The following is a 12,405-nucleotide window of genomic DNA, read 5'->3' as shown; positions in this document are numbered from 1 at the left end:
GCTCAAAGTTGTGTTGCCAGGAAGATGACACTGCCATTTGACATCCCAATAATTTCCTTGGTAACATATGCAATCAGTTCACAACCCAGCCCCAGCACAGTTGGCCAGAGTTGGGGAAATGGGTGGGGACTTGTTGGCACTCCCAAGAAGACAGGTGGAGAAGCTGAGGATTAAGCTGTTTGCTCAGCCAGCAAAGAGAAAGATGTGTCAGAAGCTTCTTCAGCCCTTTTCACACTGCATTAAATATATTTCCTATTAAAAAGCCCTAGCCTGACTATATGATAATGATAACTCCAACTGCATAATAATGAGTTAATTATTTTTTGTCTGTCTCTATCCAACCAGATAGGAAACTCCTTGAAGGTGGAATATTGATTTATTTTTATCTTTCTCCAAGGAAGACTTCTGTGTTCAGATACTGTTTGAATAACAGAATGTGCATAAATGTTCTTTACAAACTATAACATGCTGTTCAAATGCTTTTGCTTATTTAGAAAGGAATTAAAGCAAAAAGAAACAAAAGCAAGTTTTAAATTAAAAAATAAACACAGAATTTCAGGATATCAGTGTCACACCCTAGAAGCAAAGTTTTACTTACACTCCATAATAATTCTTAACATCATCATTTCTCTAAGGGCCCTCTTTTATCTTCTTTTTTTTAATAAAAATTGAGTGTGCATTAGTGCACTTGAGTCCTCTTTGAATGCATCTAGAATACAAGTGCAGTCATCAGGTAATCATGAAATATGAAATGGAAAAAAGCTAATGGTGCATTGTTATTACCATGGATGAATCCCAAGATGTGGAGCAGTCCACAGCACAATGCATAAGCATAGGATTTAAAGGATCACACCTGGCTTTATGGAGCTGCAAGTCCATTAGAGTAATTCAAGTCTTCAAAAAGCAGAAATGTAGAATGGGGCCAGTGTACCCAGGCAAGGTGAAGCATGGAAGCAGCATTGTACTTTTGCTTCTGTTAGAAAGCATGGGCAAAGCTGGGGCCCATCAGGACATATCCAGGATTTAGTGACCTCCTAAATGGTCCAGGAAAACACCTGGCAAACAAAGAATATACTGGACATGCTCTGAATGCCCACCTAAGTCAGCTGAGTAAGCAATGGGGAGCCGCCCACAGATCTTGAGAGATGGGAAAAGAATTGAAACTGTAGTGGTAGCTTCACAAGCAGCAAATGGAAGGATTCAACAGGCAAGGCTCTTGGCAACCTATCTGAACTACTGGTTAAAAAGTAAGGGAGGGGGGCATAGTAGCAGGTGCCTGTAATCCCAGCTGCTTAGGAGGCTGAGGCAGGAGAATTGCTTGAACCCAGGAGGTGGAGGTTGCAGTGAGCCGAGATCATGCCATTGCACTCCACCCTGGTTGACCAGAGCAAAACTCCATCAAAAAAGAAAAAAAAGAAGAAGAGAGAGAAAGGAAAGGAAAGGAAAATAAAAGAAAAAGTAAGTGTTGAAGCAGAGAAGAGGAAAGTTTGGAAAGAGCAAAGAATGGGGGAGAACCATGAGGAAAATTTAAGCAGATACAGGAATCCAATCAATATTCCTCAGGGTTGGGCTTTATGGGCATGAGTTTGAAATCTAGGAAATCAAGAGTAAGCAGGCTTCTACATAGACTGAGGAAATAAAAGAGAGGGAAGCAACCTTCAATTAAGAAAAAATGCAACTGGGAGGTTTGAGTCCAGGGGGCTAGCGGGGGATGCACTTGGAAGATACGGGAAATGGAGAAGAACAGGTGAGCTGCAATACATGGATACTGCGAGCTAAGTCTTTGAGAGGTAAGTATGGCTGAAGTAGACAGCTTCAGAGGCTGAGAAAGAAAGCTTTAGGACTCAGAAAAGAGTAGAATTGGCTAGGCCTTCACTGAGGACTTAGATATAAGCATGTGTAATAATTTAAAATCATTTTGACCATAGCTAACATTTACTGAATTTTGCCTATATGCTAGTCACTGCACTAAGTACTTTCCATGGATTGATCTTACTTAATTCTCAACACAGTCCTAACTACTCTTATTTTCATTTTATAGATGAAGAAATGAGGCAAAGTGTGGTTCAGTAACTTCCACACAGCCACCTACCTCCTGAATCAGGATTCAGCCTAGGACAGTCTCATTTCCTTTTTCTTTATGACAGAGTGTAGCTTTTGACCTGAGACAGAAGAGTCGAGGGCATCTAGAACACATGAAACTTTCTTGCTAGATGTAAGAACCTGAGGAGCTGAAGAAGTTTAAAGCATTTGCAATCATTAATTTCAAGCTTTCCTAGGAGAATTGTTGTAACATACATCCAGATTCAACTGATTTTCTCACCGCCACTCTTTCCGCCTGATGTAAGCCATGATCATCTTTCTCCTGGGTTATTGCAATTGTCTCTCAGCTTCCTCCCTTACCCTCATATTGTCTATTCTTATCTCAGCAGCCACAGTGATTCCTTTAAAATGAAAGTCAGATTATGTTACTCTTTGTCTAAAAACCCATCCAGAGTCTTCATATCTCACTTGCAGTAAAAGCCCAAGCCCTTATCTATGAGTCTACAAGACCATATGTATTTAGCTTTCTACATGGCCTCATCTCCAGCCTTGCTCCTTCTTGCTCTCTGCCCTGCCACAGTCACACTCATACCATTCCCAAACCCTTCGTACTTGCTGTTCTCTCTGCCAGAAACGCCCTTCCCCTAGATATCCACATGAATTCACACTCACTTCCTTCAAGTTTCGGATCAATTATCAACTGGATCAGAAAAGGAAGTCAGAGCTTCCTTGATCACTAAAAATAAAATGGCACCCCCTCCTGGCACCCCCACCACCCTGTTACTACCTTGCTTTTCTCTGCCTCCACTCCATGAGCATGAGTTTCATCACGACTTTTTCTGCACCAATACATCTCCCATGCTGGTAACAGTGCCTCACGTGGGGTCGATAAATATTTGCTTAATGAATCAATGCAAAACAGGTTTTGCCTTAGTGTTAGCATATCTTTGATGGTTTATTATGAATAATGAAAAGTCTAGCAAATTGCTGTGAGAAAAGGAAGCAGGACCTCTGGTGGGAAAAGCAGAGAAGAGGAGTCTAAGTCAGGAAACTGAAGGACAGCAACAGATGGAGCAGGCCGATGAGCAAAAAAGGAGATGCTAAAATACTTGTATTCCATTATGAGAAGCCGGGAGTATAACTCTCAGGAACAATGAACAACACTCTCTGAAGTCTGTTCCTTCTGCTATTGACGTATGAAAGCCTAGGGATACACTTTCCAAGAAAATCCTTATAACCCATCACTGTCTAATCAATTGGAGCTCTTGAGTTGAGGAAGGTGATAGGAGCCTGAATGTCCCAGGATTAGAAGCCATCCAATTAGATTGCCAAGTACTCTGGAAGAGCCTGATGGCCACGGCACAGGCACTTATATCGATGAAGCTCATTATTTCCAGGTGGGTGGGGGAATGCACTTTTTTAAATCACTGCCTTACTTCTGAGAATCTAGTCACTTATTTCAAATCTCTTTTAGTAAAGGACATCAACACACACTGTTTAAGACAAAGTTTTCACAAAGGTACCTCTGACAACTTGGAGGTAATTTTTAGGTCAAATATAATATGGTTAAATATGTCTACTGTTGAAGTCCAATTTAAATCCATCAAAAACAGCATCTTTTTAAAAAATACCAGGTGTGCTTTTTATGGGTTTCCTTTTACTAGAAGGCCCTGCTATTTTAGGCGAATTTCATTTTAGAGGTGTTGATTGTTTGCAGATGCTCAGGAAGAGACAACAGAGAAAAGTTTTTAGACGTTCTTAAGACAGTTTTAAAAGTAGGAATAAAAGACTTAAAACAACATAAAGAGACAGAGTCTAATAAAGTCAAAGTCTGGAGTAGCTCAGTCTTTTTAAAAATGGATCATAGGCTGGGCGTGGTGGCTTATGCCTGTAATACCAGCACTTTGGGAGGCGGGCGGATCATGAAATCAGGAGTTCGAGACCAGCCTGGGCAACAAGGTGAAACCCCATCTCTACTAAAAATACAAAAATTAACCAGGCACGGTGGCGTATGCCTGTAATCCCAGCTACTCGGGAGGCTGAGGCAGGAGAATCACTTGAGCCTGGGAGGCGGAGTTTGCAGTGAGCCGAAATCGCACCATTGCACTCCAGCCTGAGCGACAGAGTGAGACTCCGTCCCTCACCCCCCCACCCAGAAAAAATGGATCATGGACTCAAAGTTTGAAAGCTTGTTGCTCAATGTCTTCTTTGGCAAATGATCTAATCTCTCTAAGTTTCCATTTCTCCATCTGTGAAAATGAGAAGTGGCTACCCACTTAAGAGAGCATTTGCAAGTAGTGAATGAGACAGAGTAGATAAAGCGCAAGGCCACATCAGGACAACCACTCAGTGGGAGATGGTGCCCATTGCCTGTTCCTGCTGCTACTGCACATCTTCTCCAGTCCTTGCTCTGCCTACTTCAGTTTCACCGAAACTATGGTAACAAGACCCAAGCAGCAAGCATTTAATAGCCAACTACCCAATGAAAGAATACTTCAGTTCTTTGCTCTCCAGTTTGGTTACTTACTCATATAAGACACTGGCTGCTACTATTTACAATAGGAAAGACTTGGAACCAACCCAAATGTCCATCCATGACAGACTGGATAAAGAAAATGTGGCATATATACACCCTGGAATACTATGCAGCCATAAACAAGGATTAGTTCATGTCCTTTGCAGGGACACGGATGAAGCTGGAAACCATCATTCTCAGCAAATTAACACAGGAACAGAAAACCAAACACTGCATGTTCTCACTCATAAGTGGGAGTTGAACATGAGAACACATGGACACAGGGAGGGGAACATCATGCACTGGGTCCTGTAAGGGGGTGGGGACTAGCAGAGGGAGAGCATTAGGACAAATGCCTAATGCATGCGGGGCTTAAAACCTAAATGATGGGTTGATAGGTGCAGCAAACCACCATGGCACATGTGTACCTATATAACAAACCTGCATGTTCTGCACATGTATCCTAGAATTTAAAGTAAAATAAAAAATAAAAAAGGCCGGGTGTGGTGGCTCAGCAGATCATGAGGTCAGGAGATCGAGACCATCCTAGCCAACATGATGAAACCCCACCTCTACTAAAAACACAAAAATTAGCTGGGTGTGGTGGCATGTGCCTGTAGTTCCAGCTACTCAGGAGGCTGAGGAAGGAGAATTGCTTAAACCTGGGAGGCGGAGGTTGCAGTGAGCTGAGATCATGCCACAGCACTCCAGCCTGGTGACAGAGTGAGACTTCTTCTCAAAAATAAATAAATAAATAAATATACTGAAATAAAATTTTTAAAAAGGAAGACACTGGCTGCTTTAAGAATTGAGTGAACCCTTTTGATGCTACAAAGAACTTGCTTCACAGTTTTGTGTTTCCAAGTATGCCTTGGTGATCCCAAAGATACGGGTATTTCTCTACAAAGCTGCCCCATCCATAATTCCTCTACAGAAGTAAACAGCTGCAGACAAACTTGGCAACAATTCTGTTTTTCATTTTTCATTTGTTTCTGGTATCCATTACATCCTCTGAACATACACTATCTTTTTCAGTTTAAATAAAACAGGTGGTAAAACTATAGCTACATGTAGCTTGAAAGAAAAAAAAATGAATCTGAAACCATTTAAACATTTTTAATTTTATAAAACTTAACACATTAATGATAAGTAATTTAACTTAGGCAAAATGGGCCACTAGATTCTCATATTTTGAATAATCTTTCTCCTTTATTAAAAACATTAATAGGCCAGGCACAGTGGCTCACACCTGTAATCCCAGCACTTTGGGAGGCCAAGGTGGGTGGATCACAAGGTCAGGAGTTCGAGACCAGCCTGGCCAATATGGTGAAACCCCCATCTCTACTAAAAATACAAAAATTAGCTGGGCGTGGTGGTGGGCACCTGTAGTCCCAGCTACTCGGGAGGCTGAGGCAGGAGAATTGCTTGAACCCAGGAGGTGGAGGTTGCAGTGAGCTGAGATCACACCACTGCACTCCAACCTTGGAAATAGAGCAAGACTCTGTCTCAAAAAGAAAGGAAAAAAAGAAAATTAATAAAGTGAGAGAATGAAGGCTAAATCTTTCTTTTTCTTCCAAAATTGCCACTGTGCTGCAATTGAAATTTGTTTGAAAATAAAATCAATCAGTCCAAGCTTTATTAAGGACAAGTCAGACTTCTCACAAGACAGATGATTGCATGCAGGTGGAGGGTGGATGACACAAGCCTGACCCAGGGAGTACTGGTCTTTAGAAACCCTGACTGCAGAGGTCAGAGGCTCAGAAAATGGAACACTTGGCTCTCTGATACCCTCCCTAGTGCTTTGTCATCTCAGCGTCTTTCATTTTCTTGGCAAATGTTGGTAGCATATCACAAAGTCTTTTTAACACTTCTTCATTCCTTAGTATTTCAGTTTCAAGATCATTAATAAAACAGCAGCTTGAGAAGGCAGCACTCCAGGCAATCCACTCTGATAGCAGGTAGGGTGACTGCATGCTTTTCACAGCCATTAGCATAGTTGAAGTTGAATTTCATAAATAGGGTATAAACTTAAAGGAAAGATAAGTAGAAATAAGCACTGTTTTCTTTTCCCCATTAGATGTTAAAGAAAAAAATTAATTTATAAAGTTTTCAGTTACTTATATTTTCATTAAAGTTTGCTTTCTTGTTATAAAAGCAATTATACTCATATTAGAAACATTGAGAAAATATGGAAAATTATAGACAAAATTAGAACATTTCTTAGTTCCCTAAGTACCTTTTCTTCATATTTTTAATACGTATAATTTTTACGTTTTTTAGCTTTATGCCTCATATATGGTATAATTTTGCATCCTGTTTTTCTCACTTAATGTTACTGTATTTCTCCCTTTATTTTTTGCTCGACCTGACCTATCTGGTATGTGATATTTCTGTAACACAGAGAGGCTCTCAATTGATTGAATTAATTATTGAATTTCCTCTCAAAACAGGGAGCTCACTCACAATTAGAGTTTGTTTTTTTATTCATCCTTAAGTTTTTCTGAGCTCACATGAACACTCTCCTGTGAACTGCCTTCAAAAACAGCCCTAGATGGAGATACCTGATGTCATCAGAACTCATGTTACATCTGGGATGCCAGCCCCAGATGATAGGTGTGAGTCAACTGTTTCAGCCTCTGCTAAAATTGAAGTATGTTTGGAAGTTAAATCAATCAATCCAGCTTTGTCAAAGGTAAACCATACCTCCCTGGAAATGAAGCTAAATGCTCAATGGCTTTTCAGCTATTCTTGTGCCATTCGTGGTTACAAATGTTTGGTTTCTATTCAAGCCAATGGAAATGCTTCCCAAACACCATTATTATCTTCCTCATTCTGGAACCCATTGCTTAATAACATATGGAAAATTCCAAAGTCTTCTAGCTATAGTAATATTTGAGATAACAGATATATCATTCTATTAGATACTGATATTTAATCTATTCAGTACTATATTAGTGCTTTAGATATTAATATCATTCTACTTGGTTTCTGAGACACCTTCTTACTTGCTGCTCTTCTTCCTCACAAATACTCCTTCTGAGTCTCCTTTAGTGGTTCCTCCTCATATTCCCAGCCTCTACATTTGGAGTTCCTTGGGGCTCAGACATTAAACCTCTCTTTTATCTACCCACTCTTCTTGGTGAACCCATTTAACCTCTTGACTCTAAGAACCTCCAATAGGTTGACAGTTCCATGTGTCTCCAGTCCTGAACTGCAGGCTACAATATCTAGCTGCTGAACTGCAAATCCAACATCATCATCCAAATGTCTAACTGGCCTTTTAAATTCACCTGCTCCAACTGCTGTTGAACCCCTGCTGCCCACATAGCTTGCTCTCTTGCTCTCACTCCCTTCAGGTAAGTATTCTAAACATGGACTTACTAGAAAGATCTTCCCTCTAAGGAGTAAATCTCTTTCTAACCTCTATACCCCTCTGCCCCTTACCCTGCTTTGTTGTTCTGCATAGCACTTTTTATTATTTGACACATTCTATATCACTTGTTTACTTAATATTTCTCTCATTTTCTTCCTAGACTATAAACTCTTCGAGGTAAGAGATATTCTCAGTTTTATTCACTGCTATATCTTAGCACCTAGGACAATGTCAAGCCCCTAGTAGGCACTCAATAAATACTTTGAATAGATAAACAGATGAATGAATGAATGAATGAATGAATGAATGAATGAACATGATATAGTTCAATAACATATTTATACAGAAATTCCAATTCTGCCCCAGTGAGACTAGTGTGACTGAGTTTTGTTTTCTTTTTGTCACCTTCAAAGAAATCTGTTCTTCATGAAACTGTTCAAGGTCAAGCAAAGGTGAAATATTTGTAGGAACTATTTTGCAAACCTGGATTTGTATTTTCTAAATAGGTTTCTGTCCAAGTTCTTTTCAAATCTAGACTTATCCCCATGGTTTAAGAACAAATATGTATCAGTGAAAGGTCTCAAAGAGACACCTTTGAGAAACATATAAGATTATTTGTTTCTTTAGGATGGTGGCAAATATAAAAACAATCCTTTTCAAATAGTCCTACTAATGACTCAGTTCATGAAATTACATCATTCTCTAGTTTGCCCAAAATCTAAATTCTAATATTGTCAGTTTTTAAATGCCCTTAAGCAGGATAAAAGTCCCTGAAAGAAGAGAAAGAATAATAACAAACAATTTTATTAAGCACTTACTATGTATGAGATACAATTGCAGATAATTTGTATGTTTTAATTCATGTAATCTTCACAATATATTACAGCATACTTTGCCATGAGCATGGAAGTTTTTTGTTTATATTAAAAACTCTGCTTGAGACTCCTTGGAGTCTCATTCATTTAGACTGTCTTCCAAACACGCTGACATCTAAGAATTTGAGGGACAATTTCTAACATTCTAGTTGTCAAGAACATTTTGAACCATACTTAACAGCAGAATGCCTCTAGTCAACCATTAATTATTCCAAATGCACTAATTTTTAAACCAGCTGTGTGATCCCAAAGTGCAACATATGAACTCTGAAATTTCTGTGTCTTTTTTCAACAAATAGGGCATGCTCCAGGGAGAAGGCATTTACTGTTCAGCGCGTTTAGATGAAAACTGACATTTCTTATGGGAGTGCTTTAGCCTGGGCTAGCATGGTGTGAAACGAGACCACAAATTCATAATTTAACAGTTCAGGTTTCTGCAGAGGTGGTGACATGAACATTGAATGTTCACACTCAAGATCATTTGCAGCTCCACAAAGAGATGTCTTAGATGGAAAATAGAATAGTTCAGAAGAAATAATGACTCAGGAATACAGTTTTGAAGTGGGGAGAGAAAAAATTAGTATTGAATTTAAAAAAAAAAAAAAAGAGCTAGTAGCAACTTTAGCCAGTCTCATCCTTTAGAATAAACATCTCTTCAGCAGTCAGTGTTTCAAGCACATAATAGCTTTAATTTTGTGCAGACTACATATTTACACTATAATAAAATGGAGAATGGCTGGGGGGGGAGGATACTTACTGCTAGGGACATAATTATTAATCAATATGTCTGTCTAAAGCTGTCAGAATAAGTTACTTGAAGCCATGTAAAAATTCAAATTTGTCTGTGGTCATCCAAACTCTGTTCAAGACTATGTTTTACATTTGAAAGATGAATGAGTATAGCCAAATCCCAGTGTCTTAAAAAGAAATAAAAGGAGAAAAACCAACTCTTTAGATGTTCTGACAGAGAAGATACACAAACACATGTTCCTCAAACTCTCTCTGTCCATACTGTAGGGTAAGCAGCCTACCTCACAGCTCAAATATATTTTGGAGGTCTAGCCTGATTTGTCATCTACAACCATGCCACCAGGAGGCAAATACAGAACACCATTTTCTTATAACCCAGTCCAAACTTTTCTCTTTATAAGACCCCCACTAAGGGAGGAGAATTTCTATTACAGCTGAACATACTGTGAAACTAATTTGGCTTTGCAGATTTACACATGACTGCATGGCCTGTAAATTGCCAACAAATCCCCTCTCCAGCCTCACATCTTTCCTGGGCTTTTAAGGAAAGCCCTCATGGTAGGGCAGAGGGGAGAAGCAAGGGACTTTCTCTATACATTTAGGTAGGAGGAAAGCTTTGACCCCAAAATCTCCTTGAATCTCTCAGACTTGAAATCAAGTTCTCTTTAGTTCATCTTCACGGGAACTAGAATTTTTTTTGTCTTGCCCAGGAAGTTGATTGACCCTTTTTACATATGAGATTTGGCAAATTCATTACTAATGTCTTTCAGATATACGTTTTCTCCATACCCCAGTCCTAATAAGAAGAGACAAACCCCAAAGGAAACTTAAAATATTTAATGACTTTGACTTTTAAACACAACTGAGATTCAGTAATAATGGCAAATGATAATTCAATATACCAAAATACAAAACTAAAGCAACTATTTCTTTTATAAAGTTTAGCTTTAGTAAGCTCTCACAGATTTAGGACATTCATTGTGAGAAGGGAAAAGGGATACTGTAAAATCTGAGAGTATTTAAGTCATTCCATCATGTTTAAGTAGAGACAACTAATAAACACAATAATTTTACCTAGTAAAACTGAACAGTCTTGTGCTTATTTAAAACTACGTGAAATGCTCAAGAATACATATATTACTCTACTCATAGCACATAAAAGGATAAAAAGTACACATTTGGAAGAACTGACCTGAATTGACCAAATATAAATTGGTCAATATAAATTGATGAAAAATGGCCATGAAATTATTTTTTAATCATCTTTTTAAAAAATTATTAGCTAAACTAAGAGGGAAGAGAGAGCAGGAATCAGGGCCAAAATCAAGTCATAAGAAAAATATGCTTAGGATCCCACTGATTGACACCTCTCTAGCTGACAAGATGTTACCACCATGAAAATGAAGTCTATGCTGTCTTTGCATCTCTATGCCTCTGGGGCAGGAGCAACCAACTGGCAAAGCCTACTTCATAAGATTGCACCTTTAACAAAGGGCATGGGGAGGGAGCCTGGGGCTCCCTTTAAATTCCATAATGAGGCCTTGCACAAAGACTCATAAAAGTGGAAAACCCCATAATAGGAAGGGGATTAAGATATTTAGGCAGATTGTATATGACAAACATTCCCTATGTAAAATCAGCTGAAGTGTTTAGTGTGAAATTTCAGATTATTTAAAAGAGAAGTTTCACTATGGTTAAGTAGAGACAAGTCATAAGAAGTGCCCTCTAGCAGAAATTTACCTGAACTTGCTTTAATGAGCATGGAAGATGCACTACTTACACAGAGATCATTCAGTCCAAGTCCTTGGACCTAATCTTGTTTCTAGTCAAAGTATACCTCCTTTTCGTCTCAATTGTGATATTTGATTTGCAAGGCTAATTATTTCAAGATTTGTACAAAGAACAACATAAGTGGAATGATATTATTTACTGTGGATTTTAGTGATTTACAATGTGGGTGGTGTGTGTGTGTTTGTGTGGCAGAGAGAGAAAAAGAAGAGAGGATGAGAAAGGTATGGTTTTGGTTTGAGAAAAAATATATATGGTTAATAATTTCTTTATGATTAACACTAACCAGTCATACTTGTGTCAATGAATATAATTCTAAGGCAACTAACTAACTTTAAATTTTTTTCCACTAGAACATTTTCAGAATTATTAACGATACTAGACACTTTATTCTCTAATTCCTTTCTGGTGACTGTAATTTTTGTATCTGGATTCAACCTCAAACACTTACTTGATTTGGGGAAAACATTCATGAAAATTATTAAGCCAAGGCTCTACATGCAGTTGAAACTGTAACTATTTGGTGCCTATAACAGTGATTAGTGGGAGAGGAGATAATGAGAGTGGTTAAAACTGGTAGGTATTTAAATATTGAAAAGTAGCACGTTAACCCTTCAGAAATGGCACTTCTAGATCTGCCACATGAATCCAGGATGTCATGCCCTAAAGAACTTGACCCTTGGCCAGGCACAGTGGCTCACACCTGTAATCCCAGCACTTTGGGAGGCTGAGGTGGGTGGATCACTTGAGGTCAGGGGTTCGAGACCAGCCTGGCCAACATGGTGAAAACCTGTCTGTATTAAAAATACAAAATTAGCTGGACATGGTGGCACAAGCCTGTTAATCCCAATTACTCGGGTAGCTGAGGAACGAGAATTGCTTGAACCCGGGAGGAAGAGGTTGCAGTGAGCCGAGATTGCACTACTGCACTCCAACCTGGGCAACAGAGCAAGACTCCATCTCAGAAAAAAAAAAAAAAAAAAAAAACCTGACCTTAAAGCACCCTGACCCTTCCTGTACCATTGCTCTTGCTTAAATGTCTCCTTGTAACTAGAATCTGC

Source organism: Gorilla gorilla, chromosome 12, assembly GCF_029281585.2.
Source record: "Gorilla gorilla gorilla isolate KB3781 chromosome 12, NHGRI_mGorGor1-v2.1_pri, whole genome shotgun sequence".
Classification (NCBI taxonomy): domain Eukaryota; kingdom Metazoa; phylum Chordata; class Mammalia; order Primates; family Hominidae; genus Gorilla; species Gorilla gorilla.
Note: the sequence above shows the minus strand (reverse complement) of the source record.